The sequence below is a fragment of the Oenanthe melanoleuca genome, chromosome 1A (assembly GCF_029582105.1).
Source record: "Oenanthe melanoleuca isolate GR-GAL-2019-014 chromosome 1A, OMel1.0, whole genome shotgun sequence".
Classification (NCBI taxonomy): Eukaryota; Metazoa; Chordata; class Aves; order Passeriformes; family Muscicapidae; genus Oenanthe; species Oenanthe melanoleuca.
The window spans coordinates 64,675,888-64,694,304 of record NC_079334.1 but is presented as its reverse complement, the minus strand read 5'-3'; positions in this window follow the sequence as shown (position 1 = coordinate 64,694,304).

Below are 18,417 nucleotides of genomic sequence, written 5' to 3'. Positions count from 1 at the left end.
GTGCTTGTGCCTGCACAGGCTGTTCCCATTCAGACCAAATGCTGTGTGAACCAACCATCAGCCCACAACATTCAGCAGTGGGAGTTTGCATTGCCAAAGAAGACTTTTCTATTGATTTCAACAAAAATGAGAACAGTAAATATCACTTTTGGGTAAAAAGCAGAGCATCCCAAAGTAAAAATGTGACTGGTTGCTATGGTAGTCTACTAGATTGTGGGAAATATGTGGGATTCAGTGCAGGAAATGAGTTCATGTCTCCTCAGGCAAGAAAAGCTTGAACTGGTCATAGCTTCATCCTAGGGTCAATGATTTTAATCCCCCCCATTTCCTGAAATGGACAAGCTCTTTGCTATCCAGCAACTTGACTGATTGCAGATATTTGTGTCAACTCAAATCTGAAAAAATTACTGTTGAGCCAAATCCTGCAAGAAAGAGTTTGCACTTTTGTCTTGCAGACAGAGATAACCTTTATCTTGGTCTTCTCAGATAGAAGGTTTATATGATAACAGTGCTGGTCCTCCGGGCCTCCAACAACTCCTGAGTCCATGAGACACTTCAGGCCAGTTTGACAGCCACTTTATATTTTACACCAGCAACTGGTATTGCACTCACAAAAGGCAGGGCTAATCACAGTGTCTCTTGCCTGCCAAGATTTCATGGAGAGCACCAGCCCATAGCTCATAAGGAGCAAGCCCAGGGCACAACACGGATGCAAAATCTGCAGGAAGTTTGGCTTCACAAATTGTGCAGGTCACAGAGCAGCTCGTGAGGAGGGAGGGAGATGTGGACGGGCAAGAAGGGATTAAATATTCTGCTTTTGGAGAACCCCTCGGAATGGAATGTAAAGCAAATCCTCAGCTCTGCAGAGCTGCCTGGGAAACGTCTGTCCCCCGTTTGTGGCTTATCTCTGGCGCAGTGTCCTTTGAGCACTCCGCTGCCCAACCAGCCCACCAAGCTGAGCCTTATCTCAGCCCTAATCCCTCTCCTCCTCACTCTGCAAGAGCAGATAAATGGGAGGCAGGTGTGTTGCATCCAGCATGTTAACTGAGCCACTGCTCCCCAAACCTGCTTCTTCAGCTCTGCCTTTTATCTTGTCTTTAACACCAAGCAGCCACCGCTGATAACAAGCAGATTAAAAACACTATCAGATTAACATTTTTATGTAATAAATGGTCAAGAACCTCACATTAAAAGAGTATCTTTCCTGGCATTAAGCATCCTTCACTCACCCAGGAAGCCTTTATCAGCTTGAACCTGCTCTGCTCGTTGCATAATAAATCTCCAAACCCTGATTTCATAGTAAGGAAATTCTTCATGAGGACAGCAGGGAACTAAATGGATGACTGTGTTTGAAAGGGAAATCAAGCAAAAAGATTAAAGTGCTGGTCTTCTTTAGTTTAAAACTAACTTTGTGCTAAATCTTTTATCTGGGGGATTGCTTAGTTTGGATGTTCCACGGTGTGGCACAGATTTTTGCTTTCTCCAGGGCAGTTCAAATTTAGCTCAGTCATATTTAAGCCAGATAAAATATATTTCTTAATGAAAAGTTTCTTAATATTTCTTCAAAAATACATCTCTGATCCACTCTTCCTTTCCAAAATATTAATATTACTATCAGCACTTTTGCTGCATGTGTTTATCTTACGCATTTTACCTTTGATAGTTTCTGGTGTCTTTTGTTTACTAACAAAATATTTCTCAGCCCAAACACTGGACTTCAAAAAAGTGGAAAATCTGAAAAAAACTACTTTGATAAACATGGCTACGGTAAATGTTCCACAGAAAATTCTGTGGAAAATGAGCAAAGGTCATTCCAAGCCCTGTCAAATGGAAACACACTTGCAATCCTGAAAGATGGTCACAGCTCTTCCCACTAACTTGCCACTTTATTCTGATTGTAAGAGAAACAAGACTGGGGAGGAAAGAGGCATAACAGAAAAGGACTCCTTTTATTTTAGCACACTCCCAAATAATGAGGGCAAAGAAGGATGTTCAAGGGCTGATATTTGCACCACAAGTGCTGCACCTCTGATAGACAAATAAGCTTCTGAAGATCTGGGATCCCTAGATAAGCACTAAAGCCACTCAATGAATAAAAAGAAGATATTTTTAAACATTTTTCAGTCTATGATAGCCTGAATAAATGCAATATGTTCTTACAGGGAAACACTGCAGGTTTTCTCATGTAGTACATCTGTGTTAAAATATGAGGTTTTCAACAATAACTGTCCCAGAAAGAATTCTTGGTTCATTCAGTGCTCTGCTGCTCTTCAAGATCTTCCTTGAAGATAATCTCCATCTTATTTTAGTCAGACTGGCTGGCAAGTTGCTTGACTAGTGCTGCCTGATAGATTTGATTTTCAACCCTAAGTTGTTGTTTTTAAAATATAGTACCTGAAGGAATCTGAATTCCTTCTTTATAATAACTTTCTCTTTATAATACTGAAAAGCATCTACCCTTTATTGTACAACAATAGAAGAAGTCTGAGCTGTTCAACTCAGGCTCAATCATTAGCAATTTTCCTATACAGTGCTCTTAGAACTGTTTGTAAACTCTGTAGATTGCCATTGAATAATTTTTTTTGAAACTCTGGTGTTCACAGACACTTTTGGGAGAAGAATAAATCTTCATGGCTGAACCACAGAAGAACAGAATCAAAGAATGATTTGGGTTTGGGTTTGGGTTTGGGTCTGGGTCTGGTAGAAGGTGTCCCTGCCCATGGAAGGGGAGTTGGGACTCGATGATCTCTAGGGTCCCTTCCAACCCAAATCATTCTATGATTCTAAGATAAATATACAAATTAGAAAACTGTCCATATGCATGCCTATATAAAATGTATAGGGAACCAAGCAAAAAATAGTTTAGGTATTTTTAACAAAATATACACTGCTTTCAGCTCTTGGTGAGTAAATCCTACAGCAATGCTCTAAGGGTTGGTCTTGCAGCCCACATTCATGCTGATTAAAACTTCTCAGAGAAACTGCAGCAGAACATATTTCCAGCTGAATAACATAATTTTGGGGAAGCAAGAAATTCCCAGGTAATAATTGATAACACCTGCTAGAAGCTCATTTTTTTTTTAGCAAAGCAATGGTATCAGGCCCACTTGGCAGTGTTTTAACCCCTATCATTTCAGAATGAAATTGAAAGGAGCCAGACTTTTGTGTGCAGAGCACCTTTCATCCACCCAGATCCTGCAGCATCGTGCAAACGTGATTGCACGAACAATGCAACGATTCAGTGCAGCCAACAGCAAAGTTCAGCAACAGCAGAGGCCAAACAAAGGGGCCCAGCACAGAAAATCCAAACAAAAGGGTGTGAGGCACTAATGATTCTACAGAGGAGGCGCTTTTATTTTTAGTGTGAAAGGATATTGGGGAAGGAATAGAAAGGTTAGGCATGGAGATTCCAGCAAGTAGGAGCACAAGGGGCTTGCATGGCCAGGCAGAAAGTGATGATTGGGCAGGAAGACCAAACAATAGAAGTGCTCTCAGCAGCAGATGCCAATTTCCAATAAATTCAAGCATCTCATAGGGTTTTAGCCACATGGCTCCTATTGACTTTAATAGGAGTCATGCGGCTAAAAAACCCTCATGGCTTGGAAAGTTGCTTATTAAAAAGTGAACACGAAAAATTAATTTGAGACAGGCAGGTTATTCTGAAAGAACTGGCTTGGAAATACTGTGAGTTATGCCAGCAGAGAATTTGGCCTGATAGCTGCAGAATTATCCTGGACACCTTTTTCCACTTGATATTGTACATGTGCCTTCTCCAGTATTAGTTACCGGATAAAGAAGAATGTCAGCTCAGTTGACACTTTGGTTGACTGCCAAATAGAACTTAATAGAGTTAATAGACAGTAATCCTGATTTAGAATTTTTCAGGGTTTGCTCCATAAATTACTGTGGCCACTGTGTGTTTAAATACTGCTTTTAAAGAGGAAAAGTGTAATACAGACAGCTGAGCGCACCCAGGCTTACACTATTCCCTGCAAACAGCATTTCTGAAATCTGTTTAAGACATTGTTATATAAAGAGATGTTCTGTGTTTTTGAGCTGTTGTAACAGCAGCTAACACTCACAGACAAGTTTTACCCCAAAGGAAAGATAGCCTAGAAACAAACTTTCAGGGTTTTTTATCTCCATTTCCATTCCCACTTTCCTTACCGAGGCAGACAAGAGAAAAATTGAAGGATTTGAGCACATAATCAGTTAAATGTTTTCAAATGGGACATTGGATGGAAATAAGCATAAACAAGTAGAGGGACAGCAACTTGTTAAAGATCCAATAAAGAATATCTAAATTTCTAGCAGGCTATCCTCAAAATTCCTGGTTTGAAAGATTCTCAAGAGGAAAATGAGGTCAGTTCATTCTTTAGCATTTTATGTTATATATGCATCTATTATTTCCAAAGATTGGTGCTGACAAGCTGAGAGGAAGAGAATACCTAGGCTCAAATATCTTTTGTTTCATGGGCTGGACTCTCTCTGGATGAAAAAAAATTGCCAAAATTTCTACCTAGACCCTTTTGGCAACAAGCAGCTCTGCACAGATACACCAGTCCAATGCAATCTCAGCTGTTTAACATACAGATCTCTTACCTGAACTATGATAAGGAACCTAACAATGTTATTGGGGAAGATCTTATACATCACATATAAAAAGCAGCTGGGATAATGAGCATCCTCACACCTATATGTCCATGTCATGACAGCCACAGCAGGTGTTTTTACAGTATGGAACTTCTGCAAAATGTTGTCCTGTATTAACACAAATGGGGTTTAACATAAAGAATACTGAATTGTAACATCTATGGCTTATCCATTGCTCAACTTGCATGCAGCCTAAAACATAGCAAGTTTATCTATTAAAAAAAAAAAAAAAAAAAAAAAAAAAAAGGTGTTAAAATTTTCTGTGTTTAAATGTTTTCTCCTGCTTACCTCCTCAGCAGCAATAATGGTTGAAGCAAACTTTACACCTTAGAAGCTTCAGCACTTAAATCAGCTTACAGTTAGGAGATAGAAAAGGACTAAAGTGTTAAAGTGTAGCTCATGCTTTCTCCAATTAGTTTCAGTTTCTTTAATATTTTAAGGAAGAGCTAGGATTATACTGGATAACAAAATGGCCTGAGAGTGAAAATAGGAGGACAATTCTTATGATTCCCTTCCTTGACAATAACAATTAATTCAGCTGAATGGTAAAAGAATTAAAGGACATATACACACACAAGAGAGTATGCAATGCACTCTGTAATGCACTCCCATATTTATAGATGAAACTGATATTAAAAATCTGAGGCAGGCACCTTCAAAAGGAAGCCAAGTGAAGAACACAGAAATGAGCCCTGCTGATATTATCATGTCCAAGAAATGGATGATGCATCCTTTTACTGTACTGACATTTCTACTGGCATAAACAGCATAGGATGTAGAAAGTCTGTGAGATAACACTGAATCTTGAAAAAATGTCTTCACTCACCCATGGCACCTATCCATATCTCTGTTTCCATGTTTTTTGGTTAATACATTGGCTGTAAATGTTACTAGGTTCCCTTCTCTTCCCAGGATTTTGGATGACTAACTTCCCCCTCCAAGTAGGAACACAAGCTTCTGAACATGCAAATGCTAAGCATGACAACTGCCTCCTTTCAAATACCAGCACAAGGGTTCCCAGTATGCAAAAGGACTCTCTCATCTGGATTTTTGGCCAGCCTGAGGACAGAAAGAATGACCCACAGTAGCTCTGCCCAGGCATCAGCTTTTCTCACCACCCACTCTCATAAGAAATTGGAGTCCTCCACAGAAGATGGTTTTTAAGCTGCCTTTCTCTGGTTCTTAACCTTGCAAGTCAGGGCAGAAGCCCCACCAAATTAATATTGCTCACTTCTTTATTGCAACACAGCAGAGAGAAGAGGAGGAGGCAACAGAAGGCAGAAGAGCAGAGGGAGGAGGTGCAGTCAGAGATTTTCTGAAACTTTGCCATAGTGGATTCTCTAGGGATGGCTGCAGTAGTTCAGCCCCACATAATGCACCTCATTACTTACCACACAGATATAAAAACCTGCTGCATTTCATCACTAAATACAGGCTCCAGGAAGTGTCTCAGTTAGGGAAGTGAATGGTGTGTGCTTATTTTTCAATTCACAGTTGTGATGAGAAGCCTGAATTGTTTTGATTCCTTATTTAAGATGGTCTTCTCAAGAGATTTCAAGGTCCTCAGCATTAAGACAACTGTGTGATTAAAAAAAAAAAAAAATAGGGACGAAGCAAATATCCTAATATGCCATCCCATGGCAGCTGGATGCAGAAGAATATTTTCTGCCCTCAGATATCTTTCTTTGTGTCAGTGAAAATGTAGTACTTGAAAAGCAAAAATAAAAAGGAAGAAAGAAATCAAACCACATAAAGGGAACGATGGTACCCCAGGGACAACAGGCAAAACATGTCTGAAGTCCTGAAATATGTTAATTGCAAATCAAAGAAGAAAGCACAAACCAATGAAGCAGTGATCCTCTGCAGGTTTCAGCTGACACCTGCATTTAGCTTCCTTATTTTTTCCACCTTAATGAACATATGGAGACTGCTCTATAAAGGGAGCAACATGTCATACACCCTGTAAGGAGTTTTGCACAGTTGCTGAAATGAAACAGAATAAGTAGTGCTATAAACACCTTTCATTAATCACCCAAACACTGCTATGACACTTAAGTTAGCAGTTTGATTATTAAAAGCCCATGTTTGTGGATTTCTTGTTCATGCAAATGTTATCCTATTCCAATAAAGCATTAGGCAAACATTGTGTCAAAAGAAAATTAATCAATCACCGGTGCTTGGCTTGTTTTTCCATTTCCATTTCCCTTTTCCTTTTTTTTCTATTTTTTTTTTTTTTTCATTACTTTAAGGAGAAATATCCTTAAAAACTAAAAGTAGGCTCTGTATATATTTGGCTAAAATCAAACAATATACTAGAAATAAGGGAGTCCAGGCCTTCTTGCACAACCATATGGAGAATCTGGGGGATTAAGCCTGAGACACCCCAGAGCTGTGGACCTTGAGACTCACTTTGGTATTTCCAGAAACCCAGAAAAGCTGAAAGGCACCAGTCAGTGTTGTAATAGACAAAAGAATAGGGAAAATTCAGAGCTTTCCAGCTGAGGATGAGACAAGTCCATGAATCCTGTCTTGTATGGGTCAGATGAAATTTCTGACCCTCCTCAATCCTTTGCTACCTTCCTTGTTCTCATCTTCTATCCCACACAGTCCTTATTTTGTTTGGGGAGTGTTTCTAGGTTGTATCCCATTTCCTGGGAAATGCAGGACCATTCAAAACCTGGAGTTCCTCCACGTTCCCTGTTGCTAAAGCAGCCCACGTGCCCAAAATGTGCTGAAGCAGAGGATGCCAAAAGCCCCAGCACCTCGGTGAGCTGAGGTTCCCAGAGCCACAGATGATGTGAGACAACTTCTGTCAGATAACCTGGCAGGAGGCCAGGCTCCTTTCTGATGGAAATAAAATTTCAAGGAAAAGAAAGAAAAGGAGATGTTTTCTCAGAATGGCATATTTAAGAAGAATTGGCTTTTTTCCACTGGAGCCTGCTTTTCCTGGAAATTCATAGCTGCAAAAAGCTACTTGAAAATTTAGATGAAAACAAAATGTCAGGGCACAATTAGCAGTCTGTGTGTCTAATAGAAATCTCTATTTAATGGGATAGCAAAAAAAATAGAAACTCAGAGATATTTTGCTTGTATTAAATTATTAGTTTGTAATAAATTTACTTTATACAAAAGAAGACATCTAATAAACAGATTACAGAATATACATAAAATATTATTTTAAAACTTCTTATCACATTGTGTCTGTGCTCCTCAGGAAAAGCTGGATAAGCTCAGAGTTATTAATGCTACTGCAGTAATTTCTAAGTTGTTCTTTGTTTTTCTGCACCTGTGATATTTTTTTTTATAATTTTTTATGTATTTTAAACAACAAAAATATCCCAGTTTGCAGTATTATCTAGGCAGCTAAGAGAGGTGATGGCAATAGCTCAAAACTAGATTACTGCCTCTTGAGGTTTCCCTAAAGAAAATGGAATCTTCAGTGTGGCAGTAATAGGAAAGGAAAATATCTGATTTCAGCAGATCTGTGTAGTTACCAAGGAATTGTACTTTTTCTTTCTTAACAATTGTCAAGAGGGAAAAGATTGCTCTGGATTAGCACCTTGAAGCATTTTTAATGGAGGCATCACTGTAAGAGCTGATTGTATGCAGCAGGATGGGATTTGCCTTAGAAGCTGAGTTGGGTCATGACCATGAGTCTGATTGCTGCATGTAAGCAGGTGGGGAATGTTCTAGAAAATCTAGAATATCTGACCATCTTATTACACTGCAGAGGATCTGCACACTTATGTTGCACAATGTTATTTGTTATTGGGACAAGTTCTCAATGTTATTTGCTCATACAGAATATGAATGCAGTTTCACAGGCAATCCATGTGCTCTCCCTTGTTTCTAAAGCTCAGAACTTGTTTAGGGTTTGGTTTGGTTTTTGTTTCTTTTTGGGTTTTTGTTTGTCTTTCCTATATATGTGTTTGGATATATACAATATCCAAGGAGCCCACCATTACAGAATGCAGCTTCACAGCCCATCCCCTGGGGTATCACACTGGGGACTTCCTCACCTCCCTGCACAACCCAGTGCCAAACCAATCCTTCTGGGCAGCCTGGAGAGCCCATCCTGGAGACAACTTCCTGGAAAGCCTCATTTAAGTATCACTGCCCCAATATATTGAGACTGAGACAAGGATTTTGATGGCAAAAGCAGCAAGGTCCTCCTCAGTGTCAGTGATAGCCAAAGAATTTTTCCTTGCCCCCAGCCTTTTGACTTTCAGATCACACTGTAATTGTATTTCTGTGGTTAGCTCTGCTGGTTTAAGCATCCTGGGGCAGCTAAGTTAGCACAAATGAGGAACCTTTTACTATTTTTGTTTGTGAACCCTACAGCAGTCAAGCAACTTTGACTTTCAGAAATGTTTTTCATTTTAACTCCGGGTCAAATAATGTGTAGACTGAAATGCTCAGTGTGCCAGCCTATCAGACCTAAAGTGTTATAAATGGGTCTTGAGGACTTTTTTGAGGCTGCTCACCTAAATGCACATAAGATCACACACAGAATCTTTGGAAGAGCCAGACACAGCACATTCAAATCTCTGAGTGATGCTACAAAACCATCCTTCCTTACCTTAGGACTGAGAGATTTTGGCCATCATCTATGTAATTCAGTCTGAAAGCTCAGGCTCCTAAGAGAAGGTAAATTATTTACTTCCATGTGAATTTTACCAATATTCCATATTCCTAATAACAACACCAAAACATATACACTTGAGAAAAGATATACCTATAAATTCAGAGCTTTAAAATGCTGCCTTCTATCCACCTGTATAATTTGTCTTTAATTGATAGGGAAAAAATAGAAATGCAAACAGAGCCAGGAATGATTTATGCCACCTAGACTGCTTGCAACAAAATAGGAAGAAATGGTGTGACATTCAGCAGATGCTGCTTGGGTGTCTATTTTTCTTGTTAATATGATTAACTTATATTTACAAATTACTTACTCAGTAGATGTGGTGCTTAGGGACCTGGCTTAGTGGTCAGTTGACAGTGTTGGGTTAATGGTTGGACTTGATGATCTTAAAGGTCTTTTTCAACATAAATGATTCTGTGATTCTCTGATTCCATAACTCCCACACAATTCCTCTCATTAACCCTATCCAAACATGGAGAATAATATGAGCCTTTCCTGCCCATCCTCTGTCTTTAGCACAACCCTGAGATATACTGGCACCCATTTAAAATCAACCCTAAAGCCATCCATTCCTAATGATCCAAAAGTGACAGATTTATTCATATACTTCACCAGACACACTTAGCCCCGGAGGGCCTTGGAACATTTTCTTCCTAGATCTTCAGGGAATTTATGCAAATGCCAAGTTCCCTACTTAAGAGAGTTTCAGGAGTGCAGTAACAAGGATGGTATAGCTCAGGAACTGTGATGCAGAGGAAGATTTCATTACACCTGCCAATATTAAAACTGGATCTTGCCTGTATAATGAGCACCCATTTTTATGGCAGTAAATTTGCATTGGAGAGTTTTTGGGGTTAGGTTATGTCAGTGTCCTCTTCAGAATCACTTCTGAAGGCAGGAGAGCTTGGCCTGCTGTTGACACCAGAGCTGGACATATCATGCTCTGAAAATATTGTATTCACTGTAGCATTTTACCCTGATGTTTTTCTAAATATTTCATGTTGATGTGTTGTAGCCATCTTACTACACATTTATCTGATTGAAAACAGAATTTCAAGTACAATTAAAAAGATTCAAGATCAATCTACTGGTGGCAGCAAATTTGTACTCCAGTTTACTCCTGTTTCCTTCTTTACTTATGAACTGAATGCTCCTCTAACAGCAGTGCTTTGAGAAGCCTTTTCCTAGAAAATCTTTGTTGGGAAATGTAACTGAAGGAGGTGCATTTCTGTTGCTATAGGTACAGGTTGACAATTAACAGAGCCCTTTTCTGAAAAGGCTCTTAAAACTTGACTACAAACTTCAGGTTACCATGACATCATAAAACTCACTCTTCCCAAATATTCACAAGCAAGACATTTTTTTTATAAATATTAATCAGAAAATTTCTTACTGATCCCTTCTATACGTGACATACAGAACTCAAAGAGATAAATTTTTAAAAAACAATTTAAAATAAGTAGATGCACTACAAGTAAGCAGTTGAAGATTTGAGAAAGGCTGAGGAAAAGTTGACCCAGACCATGTATTTTATATGGATTTGTTTTAACAAAGTGCTCCAGAAATGGCTCCTGACTAAAGCTGACATTCACTGCTGGCTGAGCAGAGATGTGTTATGCTAGGGAGGTGGTAAAAATGAGTTCTCCAAAAACCTTTTTGCTTCATAAAATACATTAATACTTTGCCCATTAAACAGTCTTTGTTAATTTCTAATATTCCAGATAAAAATTCAAACAAATGTACCTTGGCTTTTCCTTATTAAAAAGGGAGAGCAAAGTTATTGGGATAAAGTAACCCATCCTCAAATCTTCCTGAACTGGAGGCTCAATTTATCACTTCCATGAAAATCTCACACTTCCAGCAGATGAAGAAATTATAATCAACAAAATCAAGTCCCATCTTCAAAATGAAGCCCAACACACTTTTTCCTCAGTTTGAATTGCCCTGAAACAAAAAAGATATGAAAAAAATTATCCAAAAGATACAAAATTATTTTATTGAAATGGCTTTTTATACAAAAGCACTTGTTTGATTTTGTTTCCAGACCCCTCTAATTTGTAAAAGTACAAATCAGAAAGAGGGACTTTTCCCCAGATACATTCCTGTGTGGAAAACATACCTGCATAAAACCCTGTGTATTACTAAATATAAGGTATCTGTGATTTTAAGCTCTAATTCCTCCTAGAATTGGAGCTAATATTTAACTTCTAATTCAACAAGTTTGACTGCCTGAACACTAATTATATCTAAAATGCTTTTCTTCACCACCATTCTGATTCTACAAAGACTTATATTTTTGCTGCTTCTTAACCATGAGAATTATCCTACTGAATCAATGAAATTGGTTCTATGCTTAAAATAATATCGATATATGGGAATTTGGTGTCTTAAAGAAAAAGGATTATAGCAATATTTTCAGAAATTTATTATCATGTCTTTGTGACAAGAAGCTGAAATGGAGATTAAATATTCTTAAATTTTTTTAATAGTGATATTGTCTTTTTCTTTAATAGTTATTTTCCTTAGAACTTAGCTCAGCTTTTTTTCCTGTTGCACTCACTCAGGGCAGCTATCATATCATAGCCAGCAAAGATAATTGAATGAAGAATTGATTTTTTATTGCCTGTAATAAAAAGCAGTTCTTATTACTATTACAAATTACTCATAATTGCAATTGTCTAGAGAATGCCTTATCACCCTGAGTGGAGTTGAAATAAGCTGGATGCACAATAGAACTTCCATGTCTGTGATTTAAACCTTGTGTTCTCATTAATGGCAATGTGAATTAGTACTATGGCAAATTAAGTTGGTATCATTTTACTGGACAGATTCTAATACTGCTGGGGAAGAATCTTAAGCAGACATGCAATTTATTTCTGAGTGGCACAATTCCTGCTGGAGCACGTGCACAGAGTCTGAGACGTTTCTTTAATTTTTAAGTTGTGCAAGTTACACCTCATGAAACATTTTGATTATGTCTTTTAGAGCCCAAGTGTTGGAAACTCTGGAGTGCTATAAGCAGGTATCTGATTTGTCCCATTGCAGACATGCAAAGCTAGTTCCAGCATTCAGATTGCTCTGATTAGCTGCAGCAGATATTTATTGAATGGCCTTTACTGAAGTCTTGTCTTTAAATTTCACAGAAAAGCAGCAGTAAATTTGCACCTGGCACATCTGAGTTGTTTTTCCCTTGTTTATCAGGCAGTAAGGCAAATAGAGAACATATCTGGCTTTTTTCCTGTCCTTTTTTTTTTTTTTTTTCTTTAGTAGAACAGGTAATGCTAGGACAATTTAATATACTTGGTCTGTTACAGGACAGAGAGGGAAAAGCTGGAATTAAGCAGAACCTCTCATTTCAATAAGAAAAATTGAATTGTGAAAAATCCCCTGGACAGTCAGTCCCCATTACCTTCTATCACAAAGGTTTGTGACTTGCTTAAATGTGTTATTCAGATAAAACAAGGTATTGATCTCTCTTGATTATAAAAAAAGTGTCTTCCAGGAATAATGAGAAGCAGTTTGGGAATGAGAGGTGGATATTTCTTCTTATAACCTTTTGTATGTCTGGGAAATATCTGGCCTTCCCTTGATCCTGTTGAATAGTGTGATCATAAAGGTGGATTAATTTTCTGAGGAGTTCTTTAATGACAATTTAGATTTGCCAATTATTTTCATATTATACTTTCAATTTTTTGTGTTTTAACTGGCTCACTTAAAACTTACCACCTTTAAGGTAAATCTTTATTCTTGACAGCACCATGCAAACTTGGATTCATGATTACTTTTCACCAAACAACAAGTCCCATTAATTCACTAAAACCTGCCTAAGGATATAATCAGCAATTTAAAGAGCAGTTTATACATTAAACTAGCAGACCAGATATCCAGACATATCCTATCCACACTGTTCAACACAAACATGTAGCATATATAGGCATGTGTTGGGCATCTGCAGTTATTCAATACTAAAATTAAATTATCAAAATCCTTATTAATGTATATGGTATTTCCAATGGTCTGTTCTCAGGCACTGTTATCAATAAGAACATTTTCTGTTTTGAAAGCAAAAACCCCAGTTCAAAGCATAAAAATGAGGGAAAAAAAAACCAATAACAACTCAGAATATTCTGTGAATTTGTGAATATGTGATTTGTAAATCTTTTCTCAGGATGTCCAACTTGAAATTTCAGGCAAGAAATGCATATGTAGACTTATTCAATAAACTCTTGAAATATCATTCTACACTCAACAAGAGAAGTTTTATTGCTAATGTTGAAGGGGAAAAGGGAACTATCACCTTGGAGAGAAGTCCAATAAGTCCTGGGAACCTTGGGGGAAACAAACTGCTCCCTTGCTGGATTCAGCAGAGCTCTGTGGACTCTGCAGCTCCTCCCAAGGTTTCCCTCAGTAGCCCCTGCTCTGCATCCCTGATGGATGAAACATCTGAGGAGACAGCTCTTTCTGACTCCCCATGGACACAACCCTCAGCTATTCCCTGTGCTCATGTGGCACCAGGCTCCCAAGGAAATAAATCATGTCAAAGCCATCACACACACTTAGCTTTCAGTTTGCACTGCATTCCAGATTCCCAAGCTGCTTATTTCCCCTCTTGAGCCCACAGTGTCCCAGGCAGGAAAGTTGGGAGGAAAAGTTCTTCATGGTGGGGTCATTAAAGGTTCTGCCTTTAGATGTCCTGTAGATGTAACAGCATTGTCAAAACTTGCTCTGTCAGTCCCAAGGATATTTGCTTTCAGCAGACCCCTTGTGAAGGAACTCTGCACTCCCTGCTGCAGCAACAGCAGGTCGTGGACTGAAGATGGCCCTTAGATGGAACCATGGAGGGGGTTTGTGGCTGAGAAGAGCAATGGAAAAACTCTCTGGAAAACTAAACATTGCTTTGAGGCTGAGGCTTCTATGAACAGAATAGTGCTTAGTTCAAAAATAGAAGGTGAAGAAAGATCTACCCTCAGAAAAAGGACTGAGCCCACTAGGGCTGTGAGATGCACTTTTTAAGATGATTTTCACAAGATGCTTGGATGGCTGATGACCACGGAATGCTTCAGTGTTCACACACTCCTGCCAGCAGGGCAGAGCTGAGTGTCCAACAGAAGTCCTGAGGCCACCTCACCAAGGGATTCACAACACACCTCTGGCACATTCCACCTCTAAAACGAGACCTGCTGGAATCATCCAGGACATAATCCTCCCAGACCCCTCCAGGCCTCTTCCAAAGCCCAGGAGATGGCTTTGGTGAGTACACTCTGCTGAAGGGAACAAGAACAGGGGGCATGTGGATGAGGGGCACAGGGATTTTGTCAAAGGACCAGATGTGTGTGGCACTCTGGTCATGACAAGTGCAGCAACTGCATGTTCCCTTTTGTATTAAAACCTCCTATGACCATTTCAGGAACTGATGCCCCCACCCAATTTGCTTGGGACCAAAAACTCCTTAAAACCTCAGTAGCCCCTATTTGCATATTGATATTGTGTATTATCTTCTGTCCTCCTAGTCATGCAAATGAACTGCATGGTTGTTTTTTGGTTTTTTTGTTTTCCTCACAGATATATAGAAAGGAGAGACACTGATCCAGGACACTTTCATCATGCAGATTCCAAACAAATTTCACAAGTGGACCAAAAGCAGATGATGTAGCAGAGAAACTTCAAGACAACTAGAGGACTGAAATGAGAGCCTGCATCCTAAAGGACTTTTGGAATCAACTTAATAAAACCAGATGACAGCAGCCTGGATCTATCAGAAGTTCTTGGCCTATGGATGTAGGACAAAAAAGCCAGAATGAAATTTTTAAGTACTGGACAGGCCCAGAGGTGCTACCAGCAGCCATTGTGGTAGGGGAAAAAGTTCCATAACCCTGGAGGAATTTTGTCCACTGAAACATTTTTCAATATTTGGACTGTGCCTCCAACCACTACAAATGATGGGAATAGTCATCTCCTTTTCCAATAACTGTGATGTGTGGGGAAAACATGTATTTCTTTGCAACAAGCCATGTGACTGCTGCTATTTTCCCTCAATTATGTAATATCTCTGCAATTATAATCATCCCTTGTTCTTAGTATTCTCTTATCAGGCCAATTCACCAACATTTACTTTATGAAAAAAAAAAAAATAAATGTGTTTTAGTGTTGAAAGTGTGTGCAGTTCCTTAACTCTTTATGTTTTTCTGGGCCCATCTGAATTTTCATATCATTTGGACCAGTTTGCTAACCAGAAAACAGATTAGAAGCTGATCTACTCCAGTGAACAAGAGAAATTGTTGGTAACAATCTGTTCTAGAAATATACACATATATCTCTACATATTTTTACATCTCACATATTTTTTTTTTTAATTTTATGCCATGAAGATAGCACTTAATCATTGTAAAACTTGAGTAATGAAAGCAGAAAGAGGTTTCAGACATTCAGGGGTTTGTTCTCTTTAAATGGTCCTCAGTCTTCCACAAACTTCCATCTTTTTCTCTTTGCTTTTGCTCCACCCCTTCACGTTTTCCCCAAACATTACTGAGTTCCCCTTGGGTTTCTCCTGGCTCCCATTACTCAAAGGACAGTTCCCTCCTCTGTGTCAGCTCTGACATGCTGGGTAATTCATCTGTGCTCTGCATCACTCATAGTTAACCTGGAATATGGCAAATTTAGCTCCTTCAGACTTGAAGGCTACACTTTTTTCAGATTTTATGTAATGTAGGGTAGGTAGCACTATATCACCCTACAGCTTTTAACTTGCACCAGTGATACCACACACTGGAACTCCATGAGAATGAGAAATTTCTTCTCCTCCACCTCCCTCTTCCAGTTGCCAAGCTAAGAGCAATGTTGTATTTCTTTTTAAATGTAAATTATTTATTCTTGGGCAATAGTCAAGTGGAATGTTGCAAGTAGATGGCACTTTTTAAAAGCAGGCTGAATAATCCAACAGCAGAAATAAAAATTAAATCACTGTCAAACTGTTCATGTTGTTTATTCTTCCCTTTGTCTTCTCTGACCCTTTGGAGGAAAAGTTCTTCATGAAAAGGCTTATCCAACACATATCCAATTATTTCTTAAATAGTGTTTTGGAGTGTATTTCATGATCAGTTGTGGCTAGTGTTTTAATTAAACTTTTGCAGGGTATCTGCATGAAAATACAGCCAGTGAGACAGACACACTTGTTCTCTGGGAGGTGATTGACAGCAGGGAACAGATTGACTTGGCGTGCTAGTAAGACTCATTAATCTTCTCCAAGTACAAACTGGGAAAACACCGAGTTCTCTCAACAAGCTGCTACCAAAACAGAGGTTCTGGCTGAACAGTAGGGAAACTGAAGGTATGAGGGCAAGTTGTAAGCAAAGAGTGAGATGTTCTTGCATGATGAAGCATTGTAGTCTGGGGGGTTTGTCACTGTGTGTGCTTTAATATTTAGAGCAGGGTAATGGATGCTGGTTAGAAGTCAATCCATTATCACTTAGGTTTGAAGTACTGTGCTCTGAGTGCAAAGCTGCATCTTAGACATAGAAATCTTGCTACTAATCTTGTTTCAGAGATTATTTTATTATGCAAATATGCAGCTTCTTTAACAGAAAAATATGTACTATGTGCTTTCATATCTATATAATGTGACAAAAGTTGGGAAATATAAGTTTCTTAGATGAAATACAACAGAAGGGTTGCTTCCCTTCTGTTGTATGAGGACATCCTGTTGGAGAAACAAGTTAATTAGAGTGGAAGAAATTACAGTTTTACTCAGTATTTCTGATCAGCTTCTCAGTAAAGAGTTTTAACATCAGTCATATATGACTTGTATTAGATAAGTTTTTATTTTTCTTATACTGAACCCTTAGCAGGAAGGTTTTTTTTTTTTCCTGGACCCTTAAATTTCTTAATATTTAGCTAATATTTTAACCACAGACTACATGGGACAATTCTCTAAAATCTACTTTTATAATTTTATTCATGTAACAATGAGTATATGATCTGAAAAAAACTCTCTTTAGCACAGAATTCAGAAAGTGATTCCAGCTGAGATGTACTGAGGTGAGACCTATAATGAGGCATTTTAAGGGAGGAGATATGTGCACATACACTGTTTTATTTATCACATGGCCCTGAAATCTATCTCTAATGCAGATGCAACCAATGCAAAGAACTTAATTGTGCAAAGGACTATGGATGTGCTGTTATTCCCTCAGCACATGACAGAATTCTCTAAAAATAGAAGTGCTCAAGACCCCAGACAGCAGTGGCCAAGGGGAGGAATTTAGGAAATTAAGTTCTTTCCAAAAGTCTCCTTCCCACATAATAAATTAAATTTACCTCCCAAGCCAAAAAGCTAAGATGATCTGAAGAGATGATTGCAAGGAGTCTGTGAACATGACATTTGTTTTTTAAGGTTTTTTTCTCTCATTGCATCTCCCTGAAAGTACCAAAGAGACTGAGCTTACAGAATTCATCACTATCTCAAACATACAACTTAGTTCTCTGATATTTTTTCATTTGTAAATTGAAAACATTTTTTATTTATGCAGTAGATACTACAGGCAAATTAGATGTTATCAAAAACCCCATGAAACATTCAAAGCAGCATCAGGATCTGCTTTATGTACAATATATTGCAGAACAGAAGCTTCCTCTGTTTTCTTACAGGAGAGATTTTCATGTGCATCCATCGTGTTTGCAGAGCTGTCTTTTCCAATGTGGTGAGAATGGAATGGTTAAACACTGTGGATCTTAACTGGCCTACAGACACACAGAGGGAAATTACACAGACAATACACTAAATGTACATTGGAGCAAAAGTGGACATCCTTAATAGAGGATTCCTTAACAGATGTTTCCTGTAATATGGATTTTTATTCAAATTTGGTTTAGCAGGAGTGTTTGAGGTGTCATGCCCAGTTCTGAAATGTAAAGCTGACAGCAAGATACAGTGCACAACAACACTGCACATTTCCAAGGGAGAACTCTGCTCTGTCTGCCTTGGTCCTCCTTTATTATAGCTGCCTGCAGATCTTTACATTTCCAAATTTAGGCTCATCAATACATGTCCCTTCAAGAGGAGCAGCATGGGTATGAATTTTAGAAAGAAGGAGAAGAACAAAGGAAATTTCAGTAATATTCAT